Source organism: Aegilops tauschii, chromosome 4, assembly GCF_002575655.3.
Source record: "Aegilops tauschii subsp. strangulata cultivar AL8/78 chromosome 4, Aet v6.0, whole genome shotgun sequence".
Lineage (NCBI taxonomy): Eukaryota > Viridiplantae > Streptophyta > Magnoliopsida > Poales > Poaceae > Aegilops > Aegilops tauschii.
The window spans coordinates 468,431,959-468,441,244 of NC_053038.3; positions in this window are offsets into that span (position 1 = coordinate 468,431,959).

Genomic DNA, 9,286 nt, shown 5'->3' on the forward strand with positions numbered 1-9,286 from the left:
GAAATTATTATTCAAAAATTTTATGCTCGGCTTTCTCTCAATAATCGCTCCATGCTCGATACTTCTTGTACTGGATCTTTTATGATGAAGACTATTGAATTTAAATGGGATTTATTGGAAATAATTAAACGCAACTCTGAAGATTGGGATCTCGATGAAGGTAAGGAGTCAGGTATAACACCTAAGTTTGATTGTGTTAAATCTTTTATGGATACCGATGTTTTCCGTGAATTTAGCACTAAATATGGACTTGACTCTGAGATAGTAGCTTCTTTCTGTGAATCCTTTGCTACTCATGTTGATCTCCCTAAGGAGAAGTGGTTTAAATATAATCCTCCAATTAAAGTAAAAGTAGTTGCACCTATTAAAGTTGAAGAAAAGACTATCACTTATAATGTTGATCCTATTGTTCCTACTGCTTATATTGAGAAGCCACCTTTCCCTGTTAGAATAAAGGATCATGCTAAAGCTTCAATTGTGGTTCGTAAGAGTAACACTAGAACACCTACACCCCCTGAGCAAATTAAAGTTGAACATAGTATTGCTATGGTTAAACATCTCTTGGCTGATAATATTGATGGGCATGTTATTTACTTCTGTGATGAAGCTGCTAGAATTGCTAGACCTGATACTAAAAATAAACATAGACCTGTTGTAGGCATGCCTGTTATTTCTATTAAAATAGGAGATCATTGCTATCATGGCTTATGTTGATATGGCTGCTAGTCCAAGTGCAATACCTCATTCCTTATACAAAGAAATTATGCATGATATTGCACCTGCTGAGATAGAGGAAATTGATGTTACAATTAAGCTTGCCAATAGAGACACTATTTCACCAGTTGAGATTGTTAGAGATGTTGAAGTCTTGTGTGGGAAAGTTAAATATCCTGCTGATTTTCTTGTTCTTGGTTCCCCACAAGATAACTTTTGTCCCATTATATTTGGTAGACCCTTCTTGAATACTGTTAATGCTAGGATAGACTGCAAAAAGGATCTGATTACTATTGGTTTGGGGGATATGTCTCATGAGTTTAATTTTGCTAAATTTCGTAGACAACCCCATGATAAAGAATTGCCTAGTAAAGATGAGATTATTGGTCTTGCTTCTATTGCCGTGCCTCCTAATGATCCTTTAGAGCAATATTTGCTAGACCATGAAAATGATATGTTTATGAATGAAAGAAGGGAAATAGATGAAGTATTATTTAAACAAGGACCTATCTTGAAACACAACCTGCCTGTCGAAATCCTAGGGGATCCTCCTCCACCCAAGGGTGATCCCGTGTTTGAGCTTAAACCATGACCTGATACTCTTAAATATGCTTATCTTGATGAAAAGAAGATATATCATGTTATTATTAGTGCTAACCTTTCATAGCATGAAGAAAAGAAATTATTGAAAACTCTGAAGAAGCACCATGCTGCTATTGGATATACTCTTGATGATCTTAAGGGCATTAGTCCCACTTTATGCCAGCACAAAATAAAATTGGAGAAAGACGCTAAACCAGTTGTTGATCACCAACGACGGTTAAATCCTAAGTTGAAAGAAGTGGTAAGAAAAGAAATACTAAAGCTTCTAGAGGCAGGTATAATTTATCCCGTTGCTGATAGTAAGTGGGTAAGTCCTGTCCATTGTGTCCCCAAGAAGGGAGGTGTTACTGTTGTTCCTAATGATAAAGATGAATTGATCCTGCAAAGAATTATTACAGGTTATAGAATGGTAATTAATTTCCGCAAATTAAATAAAGCTACTAAAAAAGATCATTACCCTTTACCTTTTATTGATCAAATGCTAGAAAGATTATCCAAACATACACATTTTTGCTTTCTAGATGGTTACTCTGGTTTCTCTCAAATACCTGTGTCAAAGGAGGATCAAGAAAAGACCACTTTTACTTGCCCTTTCGGTACCTTTGCTTATAGACGTATGCCTTTTGGTTTATGCAATGCACCTGCTACCTTTCAAACATGCATGATGGCTATATTCTCTGATTTTTGTGAAAGGATTGTTGAGGTTTCATGGATGATTTCTCCGCATATGGAACTTTTTTTGATGATTGCTTAAGCAACCTTGATCGAGTTTTGCAGAGATGTGAAGAAACTAATCTTGTCTTGAATTGGGAAAAGTGCCACTTTATGGTTAATGAAGGTATTGTCTTGGGGCATAAAATTTCTGAAAGAGGTATTGAAGTTGATAAAGCTAAAGTTGATGCTATTGAAAAGATGCCATGTCCCAAGGACATTAAAGGTATAAGAAGTTTCCTTGGTCTTGCCGGTTTTTATAGGAGGTTCATTAAGGACTTCTCTAAAATCTCCAGGTCTCTGACTAATATCTTACAAAAAGATATTCCTTTTGTCTTTGATGATGATTGTGTAGAAGCATTTGAAATACTTAAGAAAGCTTTGATTTCTGCACCGATTGTTCAACCACCTGATTGGAATTTACCCTTCGAAATTATGTGCGATGCTAGTGATTATGCTGTAGGTGCTGTCCTGGGACAAAGAGTTGAGAAGAAATTAAATGTTATCCAATATGCTAGTAAAACTCTAGATAGGGCCCAGAGAAATTATGCTACTACTGAAAAGGAATTTTTAGCAGTTGTATTTGCTTGTGATAAGTTCAGACCTTATATTGTTGATTCTAAAGTGACTGTTCACACTGATCATGCTGCTATTAAATATCTTATGGAAAATAAAGATGCTAAACCTAGACTTATTAGATGGGTTCTCCTGCTACAAGAATTTGATTTGCATATTATTGATAGAAAGCGAACTGAGAACCCCGTTGCAGACAACTTGTCTAGGTTAGAGAATGTTCTTGATGACCCACTACCTATTGATGATAACTTTCCTGATAAACAATTAGCTGTCATAAATGCTTCTCGTACTGCTCCATGGTATGCTGATTATGCTAATTACATTGTTGCTAAATTTATACCACCTAGTTTCACATACCAACAAAAGAAAAAGTTTTTTCTATGATTTAAGACATTACTTCTGGGATGACCCACACCTTTATAAAGAAGGAGTAGATGGTGTTATTAGACGTTGTATACCTGAGCATGAACAGGAATAGATCCTACGCAAGTGTCACTCCGAGGCTTACGGAGGACATCACGCTGGAGATAGAACTGCACATAAGGTATTGCAATCCGGTTTTTATTGGCCTACTCTCTTCAAAGATGCCCGTAAGTTTGTCTTGTCTTGTGATGAATGTCAAAGAATTGGTAATATTAGTAGACGTCAAGAAATGTCTATGAACTATTCACTTGTTATTGAACCATTTGATGTTTGGGGCTTTGATTATATGGGACCGTTTCCTTCCTCTAATGGGTATACACATATTTTAGTTGTTGTTGATTATGTTACTAAGTGGGTAGAAGCTATTCCAACTAGTAGTGCTGATCATAACACCTCTATTAAGATGCTTAAAGAAGTTATTTTTCCAAGGTTTGGAGTCCCTAGATATTTAATGATTGATGGTGGTTCACATTTTATTCATGGTGCTTTTCGTAAAATTCTTGCTAAGTATGATGTTAATCATAGAATTGCATCTCCATATCACCCGCAGTCTAGTGGCCAAGTAGAACTCAGTAATAGAGAGCTCAAATTAATTTTGCAAAAGACTGTTAATAGATCAAGAAAGAATTGGTCCAAGAAACTTGATGATGCACTATGGGCCTATAGAACTGCATATAAAAATCCTATGGGTATGTCTCCGTATAAAATGGTTTATGGAAAAGCATGTCACTTACCTCTCGAAGACTGGGCCATTAAAGAGCTCAATTATGATTTCAAACTTGCCAGCGAGAAGAGGTTATTTGACATAAGCTCACTTGATGAATCGAGAACCCAGGCCTATGAGAATGCCAAACTATTTAAAGAAAAGGTTAAAAGATGGCATGACAAAAGGATACAAAAGCGTGAGTTTAACATAGGTGATTATGTGTTGCTATTCAACTCTCGTTTAAGATTTTTTGCAGGAAAACTTCTCTCTAAATGGGAAGGGCCTTACGTTATCGAGGAGGTCTATCGTTCCAGTGCCATAAAAATCAACAACTTCGAAGGCACAAATTTGAAGGTGGTGAACGGTCAAAGGATCAAACATTATATCTCACGTAATCCTATAAATGTTGAAACTAATGTTGTTGAAACCGTAACCCCAGAGGAATACATAAGGGAGACCTTCCAGAACGTTTCAGACTCCGAAAAGGAATAGGTATGTGGTACAGTAAGTAAACCGACTCCAAAAAAACAGTTCTAATGGCAATTTTTCTCCGTTTTAGAATATTTAAGAAAATAGGAAAATAAGAAGTAGTCCAGGAAGGACACGAGGCGTCCACGAGGGTGGAGGGCGCGCCCTACCCCCCTGGGCGCGCCCCCTGCCTCATGGGCACCTCATGTGCTCTCCGGACTCCGTTTTCTTGCACGATACTTCTTTTGGTCGATAAAAATTTATTATATAATCTCCCGAAGGTTTTGACCACCGTACCACGCAAATATCCTCTATGTTTGTTTTGAGTTGTTTCGGTAGCAGATTTGGAGCAAGATGTCATCTCAGGATTCCAACGAAGAGAGCTATGTCTCACATCGCATTGCTGACCCAAGGACCTATGGGGATCTATCTCCCTGTGGTCAAACTACGGATGATGAGGAGGATGCTCATTTGATGAAGATTACTGATTCAAGTTCGGAGGAGGAGGATGTCCCTCTACCTCAACCTGGGGATATGCACGTGAAGTTCAAGAAGTCTAGTCTCCCGAAGAGGGCTAAACTGTCTAACAACTGATCTATTCCTTCTCGTTTTCGGCAGAAAAGCAAAGGAGATCTATGTGACAAGATCCTAAAGCTGGAATCGGAGGTCAATGATTTAAAGCAGGAAATTGCTCTTGTCAATTACAATATGAAGAAGCTGAAGGCACAATTGTCATCATCATCACCATCTCCTTCACCTCCGAGGAAAGAGACATAAACACATGGGTATGGGCACTCCCCTTGGCAACTGCCAAGCTTGGGGGAGGTGCCCCGGTATCGTATCACCATCACTCCTATCTTTACCGTTTTTCTTAGTTCGATCCTTTTAGTAATATCTTGATCTAGTAGAATAAAAGTTTTAGTATGATTTAGTTTTGAGTTTTGCCTTATGATCCTTCTATGTAATCGAGTCTGTGAGCTATAAATAATAAAGATTAGTGGTGAGTCAAGGGCTTGATTATCTTGCTATGATCGTGAGGGAAGTGAAGAAAAAGAAAGAATAAAAAGAAACAAAGAGATCATATTGATCTTATGGAGAGTAATGACGTCACATATAAAGAGTATGATGAATAAAAGTTGTTGAGAGTTGACAAACATAGTTTTGGTCATCGTTGCAATTAATAGGAAGTAATAAAGAAAGAGAGGTTTTCACATATAAATATACTATCTTGGACATCTTTTATGATTGTGATCACTCATTAAAATATGACATGCTAAAGAGTTGATGTTGGACAAGGAAGACAACGTAATGAGTTATGCTTTCTTATATCCGAAATAAAGTATATTGTCATGGATCATCCAACATGTTGAGCTTGCCTTTCTCCCTCATGCTAGCCAAATTCTTTGCAACAAGTAGAAAACCGAAAGCTAAAAAACGGATCGGACCGGCGGTTTATACCGGTCCACGGCGGTTCGGCGTCGGCGGGGCGGACGACGGCGGCCGCTCCGGCGTCGGGCGGCGGGGTTCGGCACGGTGGCTCTGGCGGCAGCGGCTCCGCCCTGCTGCGGGGCAAGGTGCGGGCGGCGAGAAGCGAGCGGCGGCGGTGGGCGGCGTGATGCGGCAGCGGCTGCGGCGAAGTGCGGGCGAGGCGAGGAGAGGCGGCGGCGAGATGAGGAGAAAAGGCGCGGGGCGCGGCTATATGGGGGGGCGAGGCGGCTTGGGGAAGGGGCCGCGAGGAGGCGTGGCCGGCCGGGACTCGGACGGCGGCGGCGTCGTGCAGCGGCTGGAGACCGGCTCGGGGTCGGTGACGACACGAGCGCAGGGCTGGGCTTGGCCTGGCTGGAGCTGGGCCGGCCCAGCTCGGCGGGGAGAGTTTTTTTAAAACAGACACAACAAAATAAAATAAAGTAAAATAAAATAAAATATAACATAGGCATATTATATATCAAAGTTTTCAGAAAAAGATTTTCTATAACATGAACATTTTTCTAGCATCAAATAAAATCAACAAAAATTTAAATAAAGCGAACAGTGCTACTGGTTCAATTAAAAACCTAATAAAAATATTTTAAAATACCAAAATGATTTCAAATTTATTTTCTCATAATTTTACATTAAAGGGAATCATTTTACCCTTATTTCCATATATTTTATTTTTGGAGAAAAATAATTTGAATAAAAACCAAATAACTACAAATTGAAAATAATTTCGAAATAACTTCAAAGGGACTTTCAATTTGATTCTTTTAAACTTTCAACTCGTATTTCATATGCTTTGAAGAAGTCATTTTATCTTCTCTCATGAAAATCATTGAGTTGCATAAAGTTTCTGAGTTTGGAATATTTCCAAATGGAATTCAAATATTTTCAAAAACCCTTTTCATTTATTTAAATGGAAGAAGTCATATCAACTTCACTCTAGGGTTTTGTATTTGAAAAGAATTTGAATTCATGGAGATCGGAAATGCAAGGTGAAAGTTTGGGAAAGTCATTTTATTCCCTCTCATTTAACTTTCAAAAAGTTTCAAATGTCACTCAGTTTCACACAAGCAACCACACCACAATCAAACAATCAATCAAAACTACTTATTTAATATAACATTCCAAAATTTAGAATTTTGGGATGTTACAGCAATATTCAATATATCCGGTCTAGTCTGGCCTCTTGTCCAGTTTTGGCTATGCGGATGCCGTCAGGTCGACCGATAAGATCATGTGGACATGTTTGTTTTCCCACTATGAAAACATTGGAAGTTGGTTGCGTCTTCGTCGGGTCATTGCAGCTTTGGCAGTAACTTCATCAATTTGGTTATTACACCGAATCGGAGGGACGACTAGGTATGATCGACCAGGCTCGTATTTTTCTCCGAGCTTAAAATCATTTGAGATCAATGTCGCCGACGCTTCTCTCCAGAGATCGTGACTTCCCTACTACCTATGTGGATACTACCTTCTTGTTCGTCATGGAAATCCAATGGAGTAACATTGGTGACCTGACGACAAGTGTTGAATGGAGTGTATGGGGTATTTAATGTGGATTGGATTGTATTTTCATTTAGGGGTTTTAGTGTAATGTTGGTGCTCTATGAATATAGACCTTTGGCTCCTTCCGAAAGATGCTGTAATTTTTAAAATTGAAGACTTGACAATATTGGTGCCTGGATGTGGCCATGTGGGTGAAGCGGGCCAAGTTCCATATTTTGGGGAGGGACCCAATGGAAATAAAGGGTCTGCTTTGTAAAAACACAATTGTAGCTTCGCCTCTCAAGCCCATTCTATGAATTGCCACCACCTATTAAGAAAAGCATTCAAAGCTTGGCAACCGATCGATGAACCATATTACTCTACATAAATGTAACAAACTATCTACACCATCTGTACTTAAAAAGAAGAGCATGCAATTTTAATTGCGAAGACCAAGGAGCGAAGGAAAGAGTAGAAACATGCATGTTTTAACCCTAGTGAAGCGCATGCCAAAACTAATGTACCCTCAATTGCAGCGATGTAGCATCCTCATTTCCCTAACTGGCGTCATACTAGTCATCTCTCTCGCAACGTCCCATGCACATCTAGATCACCTCCTCGATCGATGGACGCATACAAGTCAATAGCGAAAATAGCCCCAATTTTCTGATTGGGTTTAAGAGGTCAGTTAGAGGGGGGGAATTTTGAGACACATGGTAAAGGATGATGCAAAGGGGCGAAGCTGATTACGGTTATGGGTGATCCATTGTTTCTTGGTCGGGAGAGTGGAAACGTGTCGCCAAATCAATCAAAGACTTTTTTCTCCAAATTGCGGTTATGGGCGACACATGTTTAGTCATTTATGCCAAATGGACATTGACTAGGTGGCATCAGCCTCGTGTAGCCCTTGAGTTCTGGTAATTCTGGTTTCTTCAATAATCCATCATTTGCAATTTGTATCAGTAAGTCGTTATTTCAAAAGATATGAGTCTATGCAAAATAGTATTATATTAACTAGCAAGGTGCAACTCGCAAATGCAAGGGCATCATGTTTAGTCCTTTGAAAGCGCCAACAAATTTTTATCTTATGCAATACCTTTTTTTACTCATATTTATCCTTTCATTGCATAATAAAGAACATTTTAGGCATCATTACATGTCTAAATGGGTGATATTGTAAGAGAACATATGCTTATGGTATTAATACATAACTCAGAAGACTTATCTAATGATATTGTTTTTACTTATCTCAAACATTTGTTTGTACAGTGACGCGTCGAGCTGCAGTACACCAAACAAACTAATCTACAATCCTCCTGACCGCTAGATAAGTTGTCGCATATGCTCTAGCATATGTTTCCATCTCTATGACTTTTTGTTGTTTTCTGCAAGGATGCACAAATGAATCCCATTATGTTCATGTCTGGTCTCTCATGGTTCTTGCTTTGAAATTCATGAACTTTTATGAAACTAATTAACTTTTATGAAATTCATGGACATTTTTACAGTCCGTATTCACAAGCATTTTTTAAATTCGTGAATAATTTTCATATCCATGAACATTTTTTATTTTAGGGACATTTTGTCAAAAAAATTAACATGTTAACCATTTTTGAATTCACGTACATTTTTTGAATTAACGACAATTTTTCAAATTCACAAACATATTTTCAAAATCATGATTTTTTATACTGATGAACATTTGTCAAATTCGTGATCATTTGATCAGATTTGTGAATATTTTCTGAACTCATGAACATTTTTGTCAAATCCATGAACAATTGTTTATCTCTTCTTTTTTGAATTCATGATCATTTTTTGTATTCACAAATTTTTTTGAATCATGCATAGTTGGAAAAGGCAAAAATACTAAAGGAAAAACGTATGTATGCTGGGAGATTGCGGTCCAACGTGTGTGCCATGGGTCGGCCAACCCCACACGCTAGCAATCGATGTTTACATGCTAGCCCTCTCTAGTTCTTTGTTATCAAGAAAAAACATGGGGACCTCCTTTTTTAGGGGTAAAGCCAAATTTCATTGATAAAAAACCACGGAGTGTGAAATACATCTCAAATCATGGGATTGACCTAGCCACATATGGCGCCTCTGACCTAATGAATG